The sequence below is a fragment of the Sapajus apella genome, unplaced genomic scaffold (assembly GCF_009761245.1).
Source record: "Sapajus apella isolate SASKATOON/1434 unplaced genomic scaffold, GSC_monkey_1.0 scaffold97, whole genome shotgun sequence".
Classification (NCBI taxonomy): domain Eukaryota; kingdom Metazoa; phylum Chordata; class Mammalia; order Primates; family Cebidae; genus Sapajus; species Sapajus apella.
This window is the reverse complement of record NW_022437037.1, coordinates 1,154,792-1,176,922: the sequence shown is the minus strand read 5'-3', so window position 1 is coordinate 1,176,922 and position 22,131 is coordinate 1,154,792. Positions and strand designations below refer to the sequence as shown.

The following is a 22,131-nucleotide window of genomic DNA, read 5'->3' as shown; positions in this document are numbered from 1 at the left end:
TGGCTTCAGGAGGATTCCTGCCAAAATGCATAACAGATCTCACCATGAGAAAGTGTCAACAAGGGATATTACACAAGGTACAGGATGCTGAAGTTAAGGATAAGATCTATAGCACCCGGGAGGGTCCTCACATTACAGCCCCAGAAAAGGTGATGTTCAGTTTAAATTACTTCAATCAAATCTCATTTCTGGCTGGGTGCGGTGGCTCACACTTGTAATCTCAGCGCTTTGGGAGGCCCAGGTGGCAGATCACCTGAGCTCAGGAGTTTGAGACCAGCCTGGGAGACATGGTGAAACCTCGTCTCTAATAAAAAAAAAAAATCCAAAAATTAGTTGGGCATGGTGGTGCACCCCTGTGGTCCCAGCTACTTCGGAGGCTGAGGCAGGAAGATTGCTTGAACCCGGGAGGTGGAGGTTGCAGTGAGCTGAGATAGCACCACTGTACTCCAGCCTGGGCAACAGACCTAGACCCTGTCTCAAAAAAAAAAAAAAAAATCTGATTCCCACAAAAGTGAGTGGCATACACAAGGTTATTATTATAGGTTTATCCCAGGGCTGATATCCAATTTGTAATAGAAATGATCGCAAACACCAGAGTTACTTAATTATAAAGTTTCTATCTCTAGGGTACCATAGAAAGTGCTCTAAAGTATATGCAAGTAAATGAAACAATACGATCCTTTTTTCCTCCTTAACAACTGGCACCTGTCAGGGCCGAAAGACTTCTTTGGTGCGGTCTGCAGTGGGAGACACCAAAAATGGCTGCAAATTGCACTATCCTCGTATGTGTGCCCCTAGCAATATGGCTCGTCATTTGTCCCACCAAGAGGTGGAATCTATTGCTTCACACCTTGAATCTGGGCTTGGCCATGTGACTTGCTTTGGTGAATGGGACATTAGCAGTTTCAACACCAGCAGAGACATAAACATGCTTGTGAACCCCAGTTACACTTCCCTTGCTTTGGAGTGCTGGGTTGGCCAAGTGCACAGGCTCAGAGAAGCCTCCTGGAGCATGAGAGATGATGTGGAGCAAAGACAAGCATCTCCAGCTAAAGCAAACCTGGAACAGCCAGCCTGCCAATTACAGACAAGGGAGTGAAGCCATCCCAGGCCATCCAGCCACAGCCAGGCTAACCGAGACACATAATTGCTCACTGACCCATGGAGCCACGAGAAATTATAAATGTTGGTTTTTTTAAGCTTTAAGTTTTCGGGTAGTTTGTTATGCAACAAAAACTAACTGATGAAGAGGCTACGTTTTTGAGAGGAAGTTCAGATAGATTTCTCCAGAACCTGCTCTCTTTGTATACTTTCTGTCTTAGAATAAAGTGAGTTAAGAGAAAGGGCTTTGGTATCAGACAGTCCTAGGTTCAAATGCCAGGCCCACCAGGCACTAGCTCTGCACCCATGAAACACACCTATTAAGTCTCTGGAATGGGGCTAATTATTCTAGGGGAGATGCAAGGATTCAGAAAGATAGCGAATATAAAATAAATGTTCAGTGGGTATTAGCTATTATTATCATTACCATCCGATGATGTGCAGAGGCTGAGAAAGACTTTCTTGACCCACTGCTGGAAGGACCCAACCTCAGTGTGCTCCCCCCACCCCCAGCCCCTACTAATCTGGAGGCCACTCGTGCATTTAGAGGGTAAGCTCCAAGATGGCTGCACCCCCAGCTCCTAGAACAGTGCCCAGCATATAACGGCCTCCAAAGAAACCTACTGAATAAGTAACAATGGGAAGAGAACTGGCCTTGGCATCAGGGTTCCCAGCTACGGGCCAATCAAGTCTCGGTGTCCCCATCTAAGAGCAAAAGGGTTGGGCTAGATCAGTGACTCATCCTGGTGCTCATCTGGTGAATTTGAAAACATTATCGCTGCCTGCCAACCCCAACCCCAGGGGTTCTGATTCAATTGGTCTGAGGGGTGGGCTCTGGGGATCAGCATTTTTTCAAAGCTCCCAGGTGATTCTAATGTGCAACTAGGTTTGAGAAGCCCTGGGCTAGATGATGTTTAAAATCCAGCTCTGACAGTCTTCATTCTCACAAATGCTAAGTCACCCCAAGTATTAAATACGCATTGGTGACCTGAGAACCTGGATTTAAACCCCAGAGGATCAATGTATGAAACCCAAGCTAGGCTCATCCTAAATGACAGCTGATTTCTGTGGCCCTCATCCAGATTCTACTCATAAAGTCTTCTCAAAAATGGTCTGCAAAGGTAAAAGTATATCCTGGGGCTTCCCTTTCCTCCCCTGGAACCAAGGGGCAAGAAGAGAGAAGGCGTCTTGGATGCTCTGGGTGTCTGAAGCCAATACAAGCACAAGAGAGCATCTGTCTAAAGGAAGCAAAGCGCAGCAGGAGTTACAGGTGTTCTCATTTAAACTTCACCATGGCCCTGGCACTGGCATTCCCACACCCCCCAGAATGAGCCTGAAGCCCAGAAGGGAAGGGACTTGTCAGGGCCACAAAGCTGGTCTAGGGCAGAGCTGGGCAAACATGGTGATCTCCTAAATCCACTGCCTTCCACCATGTGAAGGAAGAGAGGGTAACACCTTCACAAGTGACCTGAAGAAGTCATCTAAAGATGGAAGCGGAGAACATACAATCAAGAAGGGTGAGAAAGTGAAGGCAAGCTCCACGGAGTTAAGGGATGTTAGGGAGTGTCCTTGGGGCTCTCTCCCAGCAGGCGCCATTCATGGCCAAGACAAATATTCCCACCTCAGTATTGCCAGAGTTCTCTTTCAAGTGCAGACCTTGTGTGCCATTCCTTTACTTAAAAACTTCAGTGGTTTCCTAAAGCTTATAGGATGATGTCAAATGCCATGGTCCAGGCCCTTCCAGGTTGATCCCAACCTTGCATTGTTCCCTAGCTGCTCTGTCCTCCCCACCACTCTGCTCCCTACACTTCGGGCTGTAGTTACCCTGGCCTGCTATCCACTTCCTGCTGAGTCCAGCCTTCTGCTGGTGATGGGCCTTTCTCCTTGCTGTAGGCTCATCCTGGGGAGCCCTTTCCTATTTACCCGCTTGTGAACTCCTCAAAGGGCAGAAACGTTACCCCCTGGGCTGCCTCCTGAGCTACCACACATCAGAGTGGATGGTTTGTGCTCCCAGGATGACTGTGCTCCAATCATCTGACCGGATGTCTTCCCCTGCTCATGAGCTCCATGAGGGAACCATGGTCCCTGTTGGCCCAGTGCCTGTAGCTCAGGGGGACTCTTGGTAGTTAAGGCCTGGACGAGGTGATGGACAGATGAGTGAATAAAGTCATGTGCCCAGAAGAAACTGCTTCACAATGGGGATTCTCTAGGACTCTATGAAAGAGGAACATTCCAACTCCTTGCTTGGATTCCATGATTTAATCCTTCATTTATCTGCCCAAGTACTGGAGTGAAGACAGTAGGCTTGAGTATTGCATAAACTGGAAAGCTATAATCTTGATACAAATTTTACTTAAGATTTCAAAAAGACTCCCTACAGGTTAAAAAGAATGGTCTAAAATATGACATCTGGTACCACAGCACAGGGATCTTCTGACCTTGATTAGGGGGACCAAGTTCCCCAGAACCTGAGGACCCTCAAGAGAACCCAGAGAATCAGGGATGGAAGCTTCGGAGCTCAGGCTGGGGGTGACCCCTCGGGGGGTGGCCACCTGGGAGAGGCTGCTGAGAGGGCCCCAGGCTTCTTCCTCCCTAGAGTCACCAGGTGATTCCAAAAGATGAGTCACCATGGTGGCCAGGGTCAGACCAATAAAGAGGGACCTGTCACAGAGCGTCAGCAGCCATCTAAACCCCACTTCTACCTTGTGTGAGTTGGTACTGCTTGAGTACATTTGAATCAGTACATCTATTTATAATAAAACAATTTATGGAGGAAAAAGGCATTTCTATGCCTTGTATTTTTCTCATTTTATAGCAAGCAGAAATACTGGACTTCTCAGTTCAAAACTGAATACCTGGCTTTCCTACCCCTCACATAGCGACTCATGGCATCTAGCCGAGCTGGATGCAGCTGACGGTCCTCATGGTGTATGTGAGAGCATGGGAGCTCTTAGAACCCACGCCTCTTGTGGGGACGGGGTGCAGGAGGACACACACCAACCTAGCCAGAGGTGCACTTCCAACCAGCAGGACTGTTAAGAACCATTTCCCCGGGAAAGGGCTTCTCTTGAAAGCATCACACAACATACCCACCGGCCCAGGACTCAACTCCAATGGACCAGCTTGCAGGACCACAGCGGGATAAGGCAGCAGGTGCACCTTGAGATGGAGCTGATGCCCGAGCTGACAAGCACTTTGATTTGGAAATATCAAGGAAAGTGTTGTGCTGCCTTCTGTCTGGTCGCTGTGTCTATGAGGTGGAATGCCATAAATTATGCAGATTTAAGATTTAATATTAACCTTTAAAGGGCATGTCACGAAAATGTATCCTCTAAATATTGGTTGTGAGTTCACTCAGTAAGCCTATCAGGGAAAATGGGTGTGAGGCAGCCACCCATCTCTGCCTGTACCTGTCAGGGGCATCTCCTGCCACCTGACAGTAATTCCACCTGAGCTCGGCAGTCCCACAAATGAACAATTCAGCCAGCCACTCTAACCACGGTCTCGGCTCAACCTTAAGATTTAATAACAGAGCTGCTGGTATTATTCTAATTTCTGGAGCTGATGAACTTTCAGAGGCAACGCGGGTTGAAGTAATGAGTGCAGAGATGACAAAGAATTCTCATCCAAGGTTCTCTCAACTATCCAGTATAATAAGCACTTGTTCCTTTCTACAATGGGCATATAAAAGAGAAATCTAAATAATAATTGCTGTAATTATCTTGAAAAATATGCAGAGATTAATGGTGATTATGAAAATCTGTATAATTGTTCTCTGAAATCATCTCTGATCAAGTGGCATCTTGAAATGGCCGCTGGCAGGGAACTTTTAACACTGAACCTCATGTGGGCACAGAAATGTGACACTTCGGCTTTCTCCCTGTAAAATGTTACCCTGTGTTTACGAAATTGGTTTTCATCACTTCCAATACCCTGGCCTGCATTTTAACTCTTCATACCGGTGCCCTGCGGAGGCTCCAAGACGCCCCTAATGGGATGCGTATGTCATTGTGGTTCAAAGCTCCAAGTTCAACTTGTTATTTATTCAAATAATTAATTACTCTTGTATCCATCGAGCAGTTTGTCATGACACATTAATGACTTGATAGACTTCTATGAACTGGTGAACACAGAACAGCAGAGCGTTTTTATCGTCATTTAATTTTAAAACGATCCTGTGTGAAATTATCTAGTCGTGAGTGATGGGAGCATAAAGCACAGACTCAGCGAAGCCTCTTTTGGATCATTGCTTTATTAATGGTAACGTCAGGGAAATGAAAAATGCTAACATTGTCATATTCCGCTGCTGGGTGGAGATGAATGGCTGGTGGGTGGGTGTGTTCTCACCCCCACAAGCACCCACCCCCTCCTGGCTCTGGCTGGCCAGTCAGGGCTCAGGGCCTTGGGCACCCACCTGCCCATCCACCCAGGGAACCCACCTCTATGCCCAGGCTCCCACCTCCACGCCTGGGTTCCCTTTTTGGGTTTACAGCTCTCCACGTCTATTACATGGTATGTGTGGTCTTTTTTTTTTAACTTGGATTTTCTATTAGTGATGTAAAGCACCCTCACGAAAACATTTCGCTTTATGGCTTTGAACATTAAATGTTATTAATCCAATAGAAAAACGTTAAAGATATTGCTGTCACCTTTAAATGTGAAATGATATTAGGAGCTAAAAAATGCTGGGTTAGTAGAAAAGACATCCCCTTAGTTTCTTTCAGGCCTTGAGATACGCAGGCTTGGTTGATGATAAAATAATTTTTCTACATGGCTCACAGCACAACATCTGCTTAAAAGAGACTTTCTGTTTAGCTCTTGTTTTTCTTTTTTTAATATATATATAGTGAAAATTGTTTCTCGGTTGTTTTAATTACAAACTTGGGAATCTATGCAAACTACTCTCCAGCAGTGTGATTCAAAGACAACAGACAGCAATCCCTGCAGAAGCCACCGGGCCAGGCTGCGGGGGTTGTGGGGTGCTGTGACGGCCACCCACAGGCCCAGGTGGGTACAATGGAACTGGAGCAAGGCATCGCTCCTGGCCTCCACCAAAAAAGAACGGGTGGACTTCCTTTCCCTTATGAGCTTCCAGTTTCTGTTTTCCTGATCCCCGTGAATAGCTCTACCACCTACCTGGATGTCTGGCCCCAGGGCCTGGGAAGAACAGGGACCTGTCCCCAGACCTCAAAACAGTCAGCAGTTCTCCAGTCTGGTTAATCCCAAAGAGGGTGGTGGTGGCGGCTCATGTTTTTCAAATGCTTGCTCTGTGCCAGGTTGTAGTCTTGGGGCTTTCTGAGTATTGACTGATTTCATCCTCAAGGCAACCCCGTGAGGTAGGTGTGTATATTATTATTATTATTATTATTACTATTCCCATTTTACAGAGGCCACTCAGGCAAAGAGCAGTTAAAGAACCTGCCCACTCTGTCTCAAAAAAAAAAAAACAAAACCTGCCCAAGAACACCTGGCCAGCTGAGGTGGGGCCAGGGTTGAACCCAGGGAGCCTTCTCATTCCATCTGGAGATCGCTCTGAAACTTGCCATCCTTCCCATCTCCCCTGCCCGCCACCACCCCCAGCACCACCTCCCCAACATGCTGAGGTCTAAACCCACACTTTGGCCTTCCCTTCTGCAGACCCCGGTCAGGGAGAGGGGATGCCCATCCTTCTGGCTTGCCATTAGCTGCTTGGCTACTCCTGATTCCACATCACTACACGAGGGGATAGAGAAAGACATGGAGTCCAAGCAGATGTTTCTGCAATCAATGGGAGGTGAGCAGAAGCAGAGATCTGGGGGCATCTCCTGGCATGATCGAGAGCGTAGCTGGATGTGAGCTGAAGCAGGGATGTTAGAATTCTGAGGATAAACAAACCAAAGAATGTGGGAAGATCCGAGCCAGAAGTTTAGTTTGGCCACATGTTGTGGAATGCTTTCCTTTTTCAGATGGAGACACTGAGGCCCAAGTGCCTGTGACCTTCCCAGGGATGTGTCCAGCAAGGCGGCAGCAAAATTGCCTCATCGTGCAGTGAGGGCTGGCCACCTGCATGGTGATGGAGCTTCGTCCACCCTGCCAGGGAGGTCTGAGCCAGAGCCATAGCTCTGGGCAGAGTGTTGCAGGCTCAGTGGCCAGGGGGCACACAGCCAATTGATTTGGGGACCCCCAGGGGACCCCTCAAGAAGACAGGAAGACATCCTCTAGAGCCACTAAGACTGAGTTATAGGACACGGCAGAGGCCATGGCTGGGGAAAAGTTGTGGTTTCAAGTGGGAGCCCCAAGTTCAAAGTCCATGGCACATGCCCCAAATCGCAGGGGAAGCTGCTTCCCAACAAGGGCAGCTCCACTCATGAAGTCTCCTGTGAAAACCATCACTGAGCCCCAGAGCCCCTTCTCTCCCTCGAGATGGGTGGGCTGGAGCTGGCGATTCTGGCTCCGAGACAAGCGGCCCTTGCGAGAGAGTGGCAGGTCCAGGCGAGTGGGGCAGGCAAGATGGTTGCAGGTGAGTACAGCCTCTGTGAGCGCTATAAAAACTGCATCCTCCAAGCTGCCTCACATCCAGAAGAGGCATTCTTCCGCTCCAAAACTCTCAAACCCACAGGTGTGCCACAGTCGCCTGGCCTGCTTGCAAAAATACACAACCTTAGCCCCAAGCCTCCGGAGTCTTTGGCTCTGGGACCGCAGGCACAAGGCACCATGAGAAGGGCTGCTGTGGGCTGGGTGCCAGCATGCTGTTGGGGTGAGGGTCTCGTGATCTCACGGGCACAGTTCTGTGAAGCTTTTCTGCAGCAAAAGGCCTCTCCATTACCCAGAAGGACTAACCGTGCTGGGGGTAGGCAGTGATGCAGCCCTGGTCACAGCTGTGTCTTGGAGACAGCTTTGGACTTTGTGCTGAGCACCACGCTAGACTGTCCCTGTGGGTCACAGTCCCCCGAGGAAAACACAACTGGCCTGTTTTATGGCTGGGAGAGGCAAGGGAGCCACACGTCCGTCAAGGGGAGGCCAGCACTGGGACCACTCAGTAGGCCAGGCTCGTGATGCTCTAACTGAGTTTGTGACAAGGCTTCAAGAAATACCAGAGCCAAAGCACAGTCAGAGGCCCTACTCACCAACCGATTACTTCTTCCTTAGCGTGTAGCCCAGCCTGGGGGTTCTCTTAGATTCAGACCTGCTGTGATGGGAGCCCCTAAAACCCGCAGGATGAAAGGAACCCTGAGAGGTCCTTAGCTGTCCGTCTGTATATCCTCAGTGAGTTTTCCCAGCATTCACGGTTTCTAAGGTATTGACTTTCAGTGTAGGAAAAAAAGATAACACATTCAGATGTCTTGTGAATGCCTTTTCTGGATTCCAGACAGAGGGCTTTTCCTTCGGTTTCTCTCCCGACCTAATTCAAATTGAGCTCTTCCTATTTTGAAGCTAAGGAACAGAGTATTTCTAACCTGTGCTGGATTCTTGAGTTCCCTCCTTAACCCCTTCTGTGCTTCCCTGAGTAATGACTTCTAGCCATTTGAAAATCTGCCCTGAATTTTTTCAAGGGACTCTGGTCACAATAAAGTACAGAAGGACACATTTCAATGGAACCTAACAGCTTAGAAAGATACCCAGAAGACCGGGCGATGTTGCAGCCAGGGAGGGCAAACTGCAGGCCGGAATGAGGGGGACCACCATGAAACGCAAGGGCCAACAGGAGGCCTGGGCCTCTTCTTTTTTTTTTTTTTTTTTTTTTCTTGAGACGGAGTTTCACTCATCTTACCCAGGCTGGAGTGCAATGGCGCGATCTCGGCTCACCGCAACCTCCGCCTCCTGGGTTCAGGCAATTCTCCTGCCTCAGCCTCCCGAGTAGCTGGGATTACAGGCATGCACCACCATGCCCAGCTAATTTTTTGTATTTTTAGTAGAGACGGGGTTTCGCCATGTTGACCAGGATGGTCTCGATCTCTTGACCTCGTGATCCACCCGCCTCGGCCTCCCAAAGTGCTGGGATTACAGGCTTGAGCCACCGCGCCCAGCAGCCTCTTCTTAAAAATACTTTCCCTAACGCTCCAGGGGAAGAAGCGTATCACGTGAATCCGAAGTACCAAACCCTCCGGGAAAAGAGAAACCCAGCAGGCAGGCAAAGCTCAGAGCCAATGTGGAGTGAGGAGGCTGGCTCTGGCCGGGGGTCAGAAAGGCCCCCAAAAGGAGCAGCCCAGAGGCCCCTGAACAGCTTAGAAATGATAGGTTTCTCAGAAACACACAAACGTGTGTATGGTGCCCAACAGGGTACCTAGGGGTTTCACGCCCATTATCTGGTTTGTCCTGGCCTCTACCCTGGGCCTGGTGAGGCTGGGCCTGGGCGCTGAGAGGTTTACTGGCTTGCTCAGTGTGGCTTGGCAGGCAAGTAACAGAACCGGATGTTGTTTGCATATTAACTGTTACATAATTATTTATTAGGTCAGTGGAAACACCTGGCAGGGACCCCACAATCAAAAGTAAAGGTTGCCCCACAGTAAGGGAGAGTGCAGGGCTACTGACCGTGGGGTCCAGGAGCTCAAGGACGGGGGAGAATGGCCATTTGCTTTCTGCTCAGTCTTTATTGTGAACAAGTCCCCAGCTCGCCTTTTGCCGGACGTATTTTGAAAGCACAAGATTTTTGCTTGCTTTTATTGTCTGGTTTTGGTGGAGAGGGGCTCTTAGCTTGACTCCAGCAAAGCTACTGGACAAGCACCAAGCTGTGATTTCATTTGTGCCTAAGGTTCAGAAAACACAAGGTGGGCTTTAAATGCTCTGCCTGTAAAATCCTGAACACACACCACCCGCTCTCCCTCAGTAGAATGACAGGCAACACTTCCCTGTTTCCATTCAGTCTCAACCTAAGTGTTGTCTGAGGTGTAACAAAATGCAGAGAAAACGGAAGTACTGGCAGCTGTGTCCTTGCGCCTGAAACCTGACTCTCTCTGGGATCTGAGACTACAACATCCGAGGGGTACACTGGAAGCCCAATCCCTACCAGTACACAACATACAGGTACCCCCAAATCTAAAATACAATGCAATAAATTTAAAAAATAACACAACATTTGTGGTGGCTAGGATTGGTGGAAGTCCTGGAGGTCATGACACAAACATGACATAAACATGTGTCACTGAGTTTGGCACACACTGGGGCTCCAGGGGTGGGCATGCCTGAGTGGGGAGCTGGGCCAGCAAGCGAGCCAGTGAGACGTAGCTCCTGGATTTCAGCCTGGCTGAAAAGCACCCAACTTTTCTCCTGAAAAAGCAGTATCTCCCTTGAAGTGACACTTCGTCTCTTTATTTTAAAAAACCGATCCGACCCAAGAGCCAACTGCTAATGTTGGTGATGGAGGGAGGAGGTATCCCAAAGGCCTAAGGAAGGGGAGAGACTCGCCCAGGGTGCAGGTGAGGGAAGGAGCTGGGATCAATTAAAAAGGGGAGGGTGGGCTGAGGGCACAGCTCAGCTCTACTCTGGAAAGAATGAGCCTGCCGCACACGCGATGTGGAAATAAGAGAGGGTTTGTGAGCTTGGCACAAGGGCTCTGACTGTGGAAGAAACTCTGGTGAGAGCTGAAGAGCTGCCTAAACTCGAGGGGTGAGGGCATAAGCAGAAGGCACAGGATTCTTGATGGGGCTTCAGGAGGAAGCCGGGAGCAATATGAATACTCCCAGAGGAAAGGAGGTTCTGAAACTGTAAGATGCTTACTTTTTCTTCTCTTTTATAAATTGAAGTTAAAGAGGGGCGCTATCAGCCTGTTGCTGATGAAGCAATTACTAGCTCAGCTGAAGAAACTCGAGGGGAACCTTGCACAGAATGCCCTGCAATGCAGATGGACGTGGCCTCCAGGAAGGAGATGCCTCCTCAGACCCCATATCCCAGGAGGAAAAGGAAGCTGCGCGTTCCAGGTGGCCAAAGAGTAGCTGAGCCTTTCCTCTCTCACTCTGAGGCAGTCTTTAGGATTCAGCCAGGCTTCTACCACATTCCGATCATCCTGAGCTGGAAGCAGGAAGGGGCAGGATGAGAACCCCAGCCAAGGATCCTGTCAGCTTGCTAAAAAAAACCCTGGGTCTTGGCTTCTTTTATACAAAAAGAAAACCCACAGTTAAAATTATTATTGGCAATGACATAATTTCTTTTAGTGACAAAACGTATTTAAATAACTTTATGAATGACGTCAGTTTTTATTTATAGAACCATTAGTTCTAACAAGTTCACCTGAATGTTTCATGTCTACATTACTACACTCTGTGGGAGAAATCGTGTGCTAAAGAGCTATTTTTAAACTTGAAGTTTAGGGACTATCTTGAGGGGGAATATCCAACAAAAACATTTAAGGTCTAATTCCTGTACAGGGAAGAGATGTTCAGGCTGACCTATCAGGCTGGGCATGGTGGCTCACACCTGTAATCCCAGTACTTTGGGAGGTCGAGGCAGGCAGATCACCTGCGGTCAGGAGTTTGAGACCAGCCTGGTCAACATGGCGAAACTCCGTCTCTACTAAAAATACAAAATTAGTGAGATGTGATTCCAGTTACTTGGGAGGCTGAGGCAGGAGAATTGCTTGCACCTGCGAAGCAGAGGTTGCAGTGAGCCCAGATCATGCATATGTGTTCCAGCCTGGGTGACAGAGCAAGTCTCCATATCAAAAAAAAAAAAAAGAAAGAAAAGAAAATGATCTATCAAAGTTTATTGTCTTACAACCACCACAACAGCAAAACTATAACATGGAGCATTAGAGGCTCAAATATTCACTTCAGTCAGGTTTGGTGGCTTATGCCTGCAATTCCAGCACTTTGGGATGCTGAGGCAGGTGGATCCCTTGGGGCCAGGAGTTCAAGACCAGCCTGGGCAACATGGCAAGATCCCATTTCTACAAAATATCAAAAAAATTAGCTGGGTGTGATGGCACCTGCCTGTGGTCCCAGTTTCTCAGGAGGCTGAGGTGGGAGGATCACCTGAACCTGGGATGTCAAGGCTGCAGTGAGTGATGATCATGCCATTGCACTCCAACCTGGGCAGCAGAGAAAGACTGTCTCAAAATAAATAAAATAAAATTTACCCCCAGCAGGCCTACAGGTTGTTAAAGGTCTCATTGGGAAGGGAGCTGAAGCCCGGTCACCTTTAAGGGGCCTAGAAACAGGGTTTTGGCCCAGGTAGCCCTGCCAGAAGACAGTTCGAAATCCTCCCTGCAATCGCCACCATGGCGCATGCTCGCTCATCCCTGGAGTGGCAGCCATGTGCACCTATAGGCTCACAATAGGGAAGGGAAAAAAGGGCTGCCCAGGACTCCTATCAGTGGAATCTGCTGGAGAAAGGCACGTGTATCTCTGGGGTGCACCGTTACCATGTGTCAAAGCATTTAAAGAACATTGATTAAGGACGCATTTTCCTGGCTGACAAAAAAAATATCAATTATGGTCTTCGAGCCCTGCTAAAAGGCTGCGCGTCACATCACTGAGCCCTGCTAGAAGGCTGTGCGCCGTATCACCGAGCCCTGCCCTGCTAGAAGGCTGCGCGCCGTATCACCGAGCCCCACCCTGCTAGGAGGCTGCGTGCCATATCACCGAGCCCTGCTAGAAGACTACACACTGTATTATGTGGCATGTGCATTATGTAGTGCTTAATAAAAGTAAGATGAAAAAGAAGAGGAAAACATTAACCTCCACCTTATTTAGCTGGGTCTTTGTGGGACTAAAGCCAGGCAGGGGTTAAAAAAATGTGAGGCCCATGCCCCTAGCCAGTACAAATGTATCCTAACTCTTAAACAGGGCATTCCTTTGGCTAAGACCAGGGGCCACCTTTCTACCCACACAGCCCCAGGCCACTTGGGCGTCCCACTTACTGAGACCGAGGCTCGACGGGATTCGCTGCAGAGTGGTAAGCAGTGCCGAAACAGAAAAGATTTCTTCCAATTAAAAAAAAAAAATCGATTCTGTCCCACTAGGCTCTAGCTGAACAAAAATTAATTAGCGGGATGAAGGAAAGAGGCTGGAACGACACGCTAGCTGGTGGTTGTGAGCTGGTGCAGCATTTAGGAGAACAAAGCAGAGGCATGGTGGGACCTTGCTGGGTCAGGGCAGCAAGGGGCAGGGTGAATGCATTTTAACAGCCAAACTTCTCCTTTCACACATGTGTAAAACCTTTGGAATTTCATCAGAAAAAACTTTATTTCAAAACTGATCTTCGAAGCTTGAAAATAAAAGAAGAAAGGTTATTTCTCAGTACCAAAATCTGGTTTTAAAATGCTGAAGGGACTAAAGGGAGGTGCGAGAGGGTGGCGGCAGCACTGACTCCGCGTCCATCCTCTCGTGTCTCCCAGTGCACTCTGCTTTACCGCGTTTGTTTCTCACTTAGACTTTCCCTGATGGGACACCAGACTTCTATCTTCTCTTCCTGTCTTTTGCCGTGACGGGGCCTGGTGAGCCTTTGTCCCAGCCCTGGAAGGTAATCTGGATGGTATCCTTGATGATCCAGAGAAGTGGGGAGGCCATCTGTATATATGTCATGTGTGCACATGTTAGTTGTACACAAGTCATGTGTGCACACGTGTGTACACATGCCACATGTACACACTAGAGCATGCATGTCATGAGTGCACATATGCACACGAGCATGCGCACATCTTGCATGTGCACACGTGAGCACACGTGTCATGTATGCACATATGCAAGCTCGTGCACATGGCATGTATGCACACATGCAATGAGTATACACGTGTGCACACACGTGAGTGTATGCATGTGTCACATAACGCATGCATGAGTGTGTGCATGCATGAGTTATGCACATGTTGAGACAGGGCATGATGGGAAGAAAGAAACCGCAAGAGCCTCATGGGCAAGCAGAGGCCAAGCCTGTGTGATGAACACCTCTTTCATGAAGCAGCCAGTGACAGGCCACTGCTGTCAGCAGCAGACTCCTCTACAGTCCACATGGGCAGAAGTATGTCACTAGAACCTCCAATCTCAGGTATGAAAATAAAACTCCAAACTTGAGAAGGGAGAAGGGGCAAACAGCAACACTTCCGAGCTCTGGAAGTCCCTTCTGCTCAGCCAGGCCTGGTCTGTTTCTGGCCCTCAGCTGCTTTCCTGCTTGCAGCTGGACCTTTCACCCCTCCCCTGATTGCTCACCCAGTTGACAAGTTCATAAGTCCTTGACAATGCACTGGGATGGGCAGGGATGCTCACAGGGAGGTGGCATCTCCGTGGGGTTTTCTGGCAAAAATAGATGCTCACTAAAAACCTGCTGAACTTGAAGAAATAGGGATTTTATCTTCCTCACGTATTTCACAGCTGACAAAGCACTTTCAGGGAGTCTTCTCTTAATTAGTCCTTACCCACAATCCCCGGAGGCAGACATTTTCAGCCCCTCTTGACAGAAGACTGACTTGAAGCTCAAAGAAGGTGAGTGGCTTGTCTCCGGGGCAGAGCTGGCACTAGAGTCCAGAGCTTTTAAAAATTAAACCCCATTGTCCTACAGCCACTATCCCCCACCCTATATTAGCAGGTCACTTATTTCTGAGAAAGAGCTAGACTGCGATTTGTAGAAATGGCTGGGAAATAGAGCCATAAAGTGCCTAAGCATTTCATTTTTTTTTCTTTCTGGCATCAGTTAGCAATTACCCTTGAACTTCCCTTCCTTCCCCGCTTCCTAAGACATCCCAATTACTTCAGCCAAAAAACTCACCCAAACTTCCAAATCACCCCCACCCCCAACACCCAAACATACACGTCAGCAAGATCAAAGGCATGGGGGAAATGGGGTCTGACAAGTCCTTCTTTCCTCTGCCGGGCTCACACACTTTTCTCACTTATTAACTGAGAACAGAGAGGCTCAACAGCTGCCTTGTTATTTCCAGCAACATTTGGGATAGAACCAATTTCCAGTTCGGCCAAATGACCTGAGACCCTGCCGAATATGTTGCACCGGCTGCCCCCAAATCAGCAAATGGACGCCGCTCTAACAGGGAACACATGTCCCCGGCTCCCAGGCAGCCCCATGGGCCCCCCGAGTCTGCACATGCCTGGAGCTAAGTGCCCCCGTGCTGGCCCAAACTGAGGCGGGAAAGCCTCCCAGGCTCCAAGGCGGGCCGTGTCTTCTTTACCTTTTGTGTCCCAGATACAAGCAGAGTGACCAGCGAGTAACTGGGGCTCCGGGCTGGCAGAACGGCCTCCAACTGAACAGCAGGAGTTAGGCTGGGTCTATTGTTTAAAATGCACATTCTCCCTGGGAGCCCTAGTTGCATGTGCCTGCATGTGAGCACATGCATGAGCTGAAGGCCCTGAGTCACATTCTTCCTTTTTTCATCTGCTAGAGAAAAAGTAGGTGCATCTGCTGGTGTATGACACAAGGACCCCCTGCCTCCCACATGCACAGGGGCTGCTGGGAATGGGGCTGATGGTACAGTTCAACATGCATATAACTGGTGAGCGGCGCGAAGGAATGAAATAGTGGGATTTTCATAACCACCAAGCCCGCGGCATTCCAGGTGTCCTCAATCACACAACCTGCATGAAATTTACACAGAGACTTGGCAAACAGCTTGGGATCAGTCACATGGCTAAACCTAATCTGCTCTTCATATTCCACCTGGCTTTTCATTGCTTACGTGTGACCAGAGGCTGTGGGTTCAGGGGCATCTTTAAATCAGAAAGATAAATAAACCCCCTCTAGACGACACGAGTCCCGGGCACCCACCCATGGCCCTTGTGCCTCCTCTCTTCCTGCCTCTGGAAGGCAGTGGGAGGGTTGCGTCCCACCAGGCAGCTCCTGCAGGGCCTCATTCCTCTGTCTAGCTTTTCAGCTCCCCTGTCCTGGTGGGTTTGAACTACTACTGCTTGTGGAAGCTGGGGACAGGGAGATGCGGCCTTGACCATTCCCCTGGGCTTGAATCCAGCTCTCACAGAGCCTTCCTGGATGGGCTGCAGCTTTCGAGATCATTTTCTCGAGACCCTCTACTAAGTACCCCTGACCTGTCCCTGACCCCCTCCTCCACCTGGAGGTGCAGCACAGGGCCTACACCTTTGAGACGGTCCCCTCTGCAATGCTTCCCAGCCATTCTCTGTAGTGGTGAGCACCCACTGTGGGCTGGGCCATTTTGTAAGCTTTATCTCATTTCATCTTCACTGCAATTCTCAGATGATGCTTTTCGTGCCTCCATTTTTGTTTCTACGGCTAAAGACACTGAGGCCCAGATTGTGAAAGGCCTGGCTCCCCATGGCGGTGGCGGTGCGAAAGGCAAGGCTGGGCACACTCAGCCTGCCAGACCTCTTCCTCCTCCTCCAACCCCTGCTCTTCCGGTGATGCAGAGATGCCACTCGGGATGGAGTATATGAGCCTTGCTGCCCAGCACAGCCCCAGCCACAGTCACTCACCGCAGGGTCCAGTCACCATGGGAGAAAGGCCAAACACTGCAACTGCCCTGGCTTAATGTGTCCCCTTTTGGGCTGGGTGGCACAGCTGGTCTGCACCTGCGGGGCTGTAGGACATCCCTGGGATACAGAGTGTCATTCCTCCTGCTTGATCTGCCTCCCAGAACCCAGCCCTGAGTAAGCAGCAAGTGCCCTTGCAGCTTCCACTGCACCAGCCTGAGCTGGAATCCCAGCTCTCATTAGCTGTATGGCTGAGAGAGTCGACTGAGCTCTCTGTGCCTTGGTTTCTGTGTCTGTAAACCGGGATTAATTATAGCTACACCTCTTTGGGTTGCTAAGAGACTAGAAGAGTTTGGGTGAATGCTAGGTAAGTGACTGTTATTAATTTCCCAAACATGAGAAAATGACCAACGTCTGTTCTGGCACCCCTCCATCTCTATGTCCTCGCCCTCCCCAGCCCTATCAAATGCAGTTTCCTGTAAATAATCCTCACATGGGGAGGGAGCAGGCCGGGGAGGGAGTACGTCCCTGGGCCACAAGGCTGCTATGACATGACAAATAAGCTGCAGGCTGACAATGTCTCCAAGACATATTGGAGTTTACTTTGTCATTTGGGCTTGCCATCTGTGCCACCCCAATGGGGGCTGGCATCCCAGGCTGCTCTGGGAGCAGGCGGTAAGAGTCCACTAGTCCCCGGACAGATCTGCAAGCTCAGCCGGCCATCCATTAGGCTGCCTAATGAGAGGAAGTGGAGCCTGCCCACTGCCCGCCTGGGAGCCAGACCTTCCTTCCCAGGGAGGGGCGGGGGCTCGGCTCTGCACAGTGCAGGGAGCAGCAGGACTCATCACCTGAGGGGCCCTTCCAGGCACTGGCCACAGGGGAGACCCAGGCTGAGACATGAACTTGACTGCAGCACTCTCATGGTTAACTCTGATGCTAGATGCGAGGAGACCAAGGGCACCTCTCATGGAGTGCTAGCCGAGGAAATGAGACAGCCACTTACAACTACGAGTGGAGGAAGTGAGAAAGCCTGCTATGGATTCTGTGGGAGGCACAATGAAGGCACCAATGGGCCACTGCCTTGATTTGCTGTGCAACGTTGGGAAAGTCACTTAACCTCTCTGAGTCTCAGTTCTTTATTTGTAAAATGGGAAGCAGAGTGGTTTCAAGGATTAAATGAGTTTATATGTGAAGGTGACTTAGCTCAATAAATATTGACTATTATTCCTGAAACCAAACGGACACAAAAGTCACTTGCTTTTCCATGGTAAGGCCAGTCAGGAGAGGACAAAAGCCAATCTCTCACTACAGGTAATGATGTAACAGTCCCCCCCAGCCTAAGCACACCTGCCCATGGGACTCAGAACATACTGGGAACCACCTACTCAGAACCAGGCCAGCCCTGTCCAGGTTCCGAAATATTCCTATGCCTCCGGGCAGAAAGGAAGTGGCTAAATTTGCTGAAATTAAAGGCTGTCCTTTACTCTTAACCATGAAGAATGACTCTCTGCCTTCCTCTGGAAATGAGCCTTATCAAGGAGGTGCTGTGGGGGGTCACTCTCATCTGAAACCACGTTAATGACAGGAAGCCAGGGAGGCCAGGCCTGCCTGTCAGACAGCAAACCTGCGAAGGAAAGGGCCTGCGGATCTCCACGGTTGTCGCCATCTGCCAGGACAGCTCTGTGGAGTGCAGCATGTGCCTGCGGCCACCGAGACTTCTCAACAGAGGGACCAGCACATCTGATTTCCGCAGGTTGTATTTGTATGGTGGCAGGTCGCATCCAATTGGTGTGTAGGGGCCCCATGTGCTATAAATTCCTGCTCACTGCCTGGGGCTCTCTGCCAAGACTGTGCGTTACTGACCACGCCTGACCCTGGGGCTGGGCACACAGGAGTTTCCTTGGTAACCGCCCAATGAATGAATGCCCCTTGAGAGACAGGTGTAAGGAGCTGGGCAGCTGACAGGAGCATTGGCAAGTTATGGGATCATGTCCAGCCAGGGACGGAGTCAGTCTCTAAAACCCCTGCCCTTCCTTCTATGCCACATGGCCTAGTGCTGTGGTGTGGGCCCCTGGAGTATCACCAGGGAAGATGGGAAGGTTTCACATAAGCATTTCCAATGATCAAAGTTCTGGGATGAGGCTTGATATGGTTTGGAAGTTTGCCTCCTCCAAATCTCATGTTGACATGTGATTCCCAGTGCTGGAGGCATGGAGCCTGGTGGGAGGTGGTTGTATCATGGGGGTAGATCCCACATGAACGGTTCAGCACCATCCTCTTGGTAACAAGTGAGTTCTTGCCCCATTAATTCATGGAGATTTGGGACCTCTCCCTTCTCTCTCTCTTGCTCCTGTGCTTGCCATGTGAAACACCGGCTTCCCCTTTGCCTTCCACCATGATTAGAAGCTTCCCGAGGCCCTCACCAGGAACAGATGCTGGAGCTTCCTGTATAGCCCGCGGAACTGTGACCCAATTAAATCTCTTTGCTTTATAAATTACACAGAATAGCAACACAAAACGGCCTAACACAAGGCTCTTGAAGTAATTTTTAAAAAGCAAATTCACTGGTGTTTCAGGGTGAACCGTAAGAATAGAAGAGTATAGTAGCATAATCGGCTCCTTTAATAACAAGGTGATTATTTGGCAAAGAAAGGCCTTGAGCAGGGCTGGACTTGCAGCATATGCATGGTCTTCCTGGGGCCAGGGAAACTCTGAAAGGGGGGCTCGTGCCTGTAGCAGGGGATGAAGTGGGGGAGGGCAGCTGATGTGCATGTGGAGGGCACTTGAGAGACACGTGCTCAGGGTGCACGGGAGGCTGCAGTGCTGACAGGAACCAGCAGAGGAGGAAAGAAGCTGCCAGGGAGGGATTCTGGGAAGAGCTGGAGACACTGCACAGGTCAGAGGCTGGCAGGGGTGTGGATGGAGAACAGGTGGGTTCTCTCTGGTAGAAGAGACAACCACAGCAAAGGAGGAAAGCCCCCAGAGAAGAAGCCTCACCTGGCCAGAGTGAAGGGAGGAGGAGGGGCAGCACTCAGAGCCAGGGCCACGAGGGACAGGAGCACCATGGAACTTAGGGCCAAAAATGCGAGGTGCCACGAAAGGGGAATTCTATTTCGATGAAGAGTAAAATACACAATAGACCTTTAGCCGTCATCAACCTTCACGGCCTCAATAACACTGCACTGAAACATACAAAATAAAACCGACGATCAAAATGATGCTGACATGAGAAGAACTGTGCAAAGCAAAAGCTACCATTGTTTGGTCAAACAGAATGGATGAATGTATATATCTGTATAGGTGTGTACATATCTATATGGGGGTGTACATACCTATCCATCCTATGTGACCAAAATATGTTGCTGGTGGGGGGTGTGTATCTCAAACACTGTGACAGAGAGATGTGTTTTCCAGTATCGATGATGCATTTACTAAAACTGTTATATATATTAGATCACAAAGACTAAATATATTTGAAAAAATAAAAAATTATAGAGACCACATTCTCTGACAATTATGTAATAAAAGTAGAAATTAATTAAGGTTAAAAAATCTTGATTACTTAGAAACATCTTCTCTAACACTTGAGTCAAAGGGATAATCAAAACTGAAATAATGTATTTATAAATAAATACAATATATGAAAGCTACAGAATGCCACCAAAGCAACAGACAAGAAAATTTATATAACCTTAAATATTTTTATTAAAAATCAAAAAAGGACAGAAAACAAATGAGGGAACCATTCAAGGGAAGCTATAAAAAAACTAAAATGAATAAAGTTAAAAAAAAAAGGTGGCCGGGCGCAGTGGCTCATGCCTGTAATCCCAGCACTTTGGGAGGCCAAGGTGGGTGAATCACCTGAGGTCAGGAGTTGGAGGCCAGCCTGGCCAACATGGCAAAACCCCATCTCTACTAAAAATACAAAAATTAGCTGGGCATGGTGGTGCATGCCTGTAGTCCTAGCTACTCAGGAGGCTGAGGCAGGAGAATTGCTTGAACATGGGAGGTGGAGGCTGCAGTGAGCCAAGATCACACTGTCGCACTCCAGCCTGGGCAACAGAGTGAGACACTGTCTCAAGAAAAGAGAAAAAAAGTTTAAAAAAGAAACGAATACAGATAAAAATATATTAAACAATATAAAGCAAAAGTCTAATGCCTTTATAAATTTAAAAGTTGCTATTTGAAAAGAAAAATAAAGCAAATAAATACCTAGCAAGGTTAACCAAGAAAAAGAGAGAGAGAAATAACATTAGGATATATATGTGACTGTAGGCATAAACTCTTAGGTAAAAATTCATACCAATAAACTTTAAAATTTAGATGAAATTTAGGTGAAATGGCTATATTTTCTTTCAAAAAAGACAAATGATAAAACTGACTCAAGAAAAAGTAGAAAGCCTGAAAAAAAATCACTAATTGTGAAAGAAACTGAAATAGTTCTCCATCTCCTTGAAATGCCTCTTGCTTCCAGGCCCACTTAGTTGACAGGATTTTGTGTGTGTGTGTTCTTTTTTCCCCTAAATGAACAGCCATTTTAATATTTTAGAAATATTTTTATATTTAAAAAAACTTAGATCACACAAAAATAACATTTTGATAAGCATTAAGCTTGATCTTTCTTATATAAATGCCCAAATCCTAACTTAAATAGCAGCAGCTCAAATCTAGCACTATGTGTAAAGAGGAATGCACCATAATAAAGATTTATTTCAGAAATATAACAATAACTTTCTAAATGCTAACTCATCAAAACAAAATAATTTGTATCTATTGATAAGTGAGAAAAAATACTACACTATATTGAAAGATTCTGAATTTTTTAATATAAAATTCACATTAGTGCCTGAATTAAAAAAAAAAAAAAAAAAACTCTTTGGAAAATAGGAATAGAGAATGGGTCCTTTAACACAATCAAGGCTTGTCTCTTCCAAATTCCCAATCTATATCAGACTTAACTGTGGGACACTAGAAGCATCCCCATTCAAGTCAGGAACCACAAAAGAATGAAAACTACTGCCACTACTTTCAATGTTGTAGCGAAAAATACAAAGCAAGACAAACAAATTGGGTATAAATGTCATCAAGGAAATAAAATGATCTGTGTTTGCAGATGATGTTGTCTTCCAAGAAAATCCAAATAAACAAGCTGGAAGCGACTGGAAGTAACAGCATACAGAGAGGTGGCCGGTTACCAAATGAAGATTAAAAAAACAATAGGGCCAGGTGCAGTGGCAGAGGCCTGTAATCCCAGCATTTTGAGAGGCTGAGGCAGGAGGATTATTTGAGGCCAGGAGTTCAAGACCACCCTGGCCAACATAGTAAGACCCCCATCTCTAAAAAAGAGAAAGACTCAACTATATACATTAAATATTTAATCACCAATTAAAACATAATAGGGAGCTGTGGCTCTTTGGGAGGCCAAGGGGAAGGATCACTTGAGGCCAGGAGTTCTAGACCAGGCTGGCCAACATGGTGAAACCCTGTCTCTACTAAAAATATAAAAATTAACCAGGCATGGTGGCGCACGCCTATAGTCCCATTTACTTGGGAGGCTGAGGCAGAAGGAATGCTTGAACCCAGGAGGTGGAGGTTGCAGTGAGCCAAGATCACACCACTGCACTCCAGCCTGGGTGACAGAGTGAGACCCTGTCTCAAAAAGAAACAA

The 22,131-nt window shown here is 48.1% G+C and overlaps 1 protein-coding gene and 1 long non-coding RNA gene across 10 annotated transcripts in view; both read right to left on the bottom strand.

Moving 5' to 3' along the window:
- The window catches only part of MVB12B (multivesicular body subunit 12B), a 228,186-nt gene that overhangs the window by 82,980 nt on the left and 123,075 nt on the right, over positions 1-22,131 (bottom strand). The gene's annotated exons all lie outside the window — the stretch shown is intronic.
- LOC116535854 lies at positions 1,300-8,798 on the bottom strand. Its single transcript, XR_004262373.1, has 2 exons — positions 6,555-8,798; positions 1,300-6,519 (listed from the first exon to the last, which is right to left on the bottom strand). It is a non-coding gene; the product is annotated as an uncharacterized LOC116535854 (long non-coding RNA).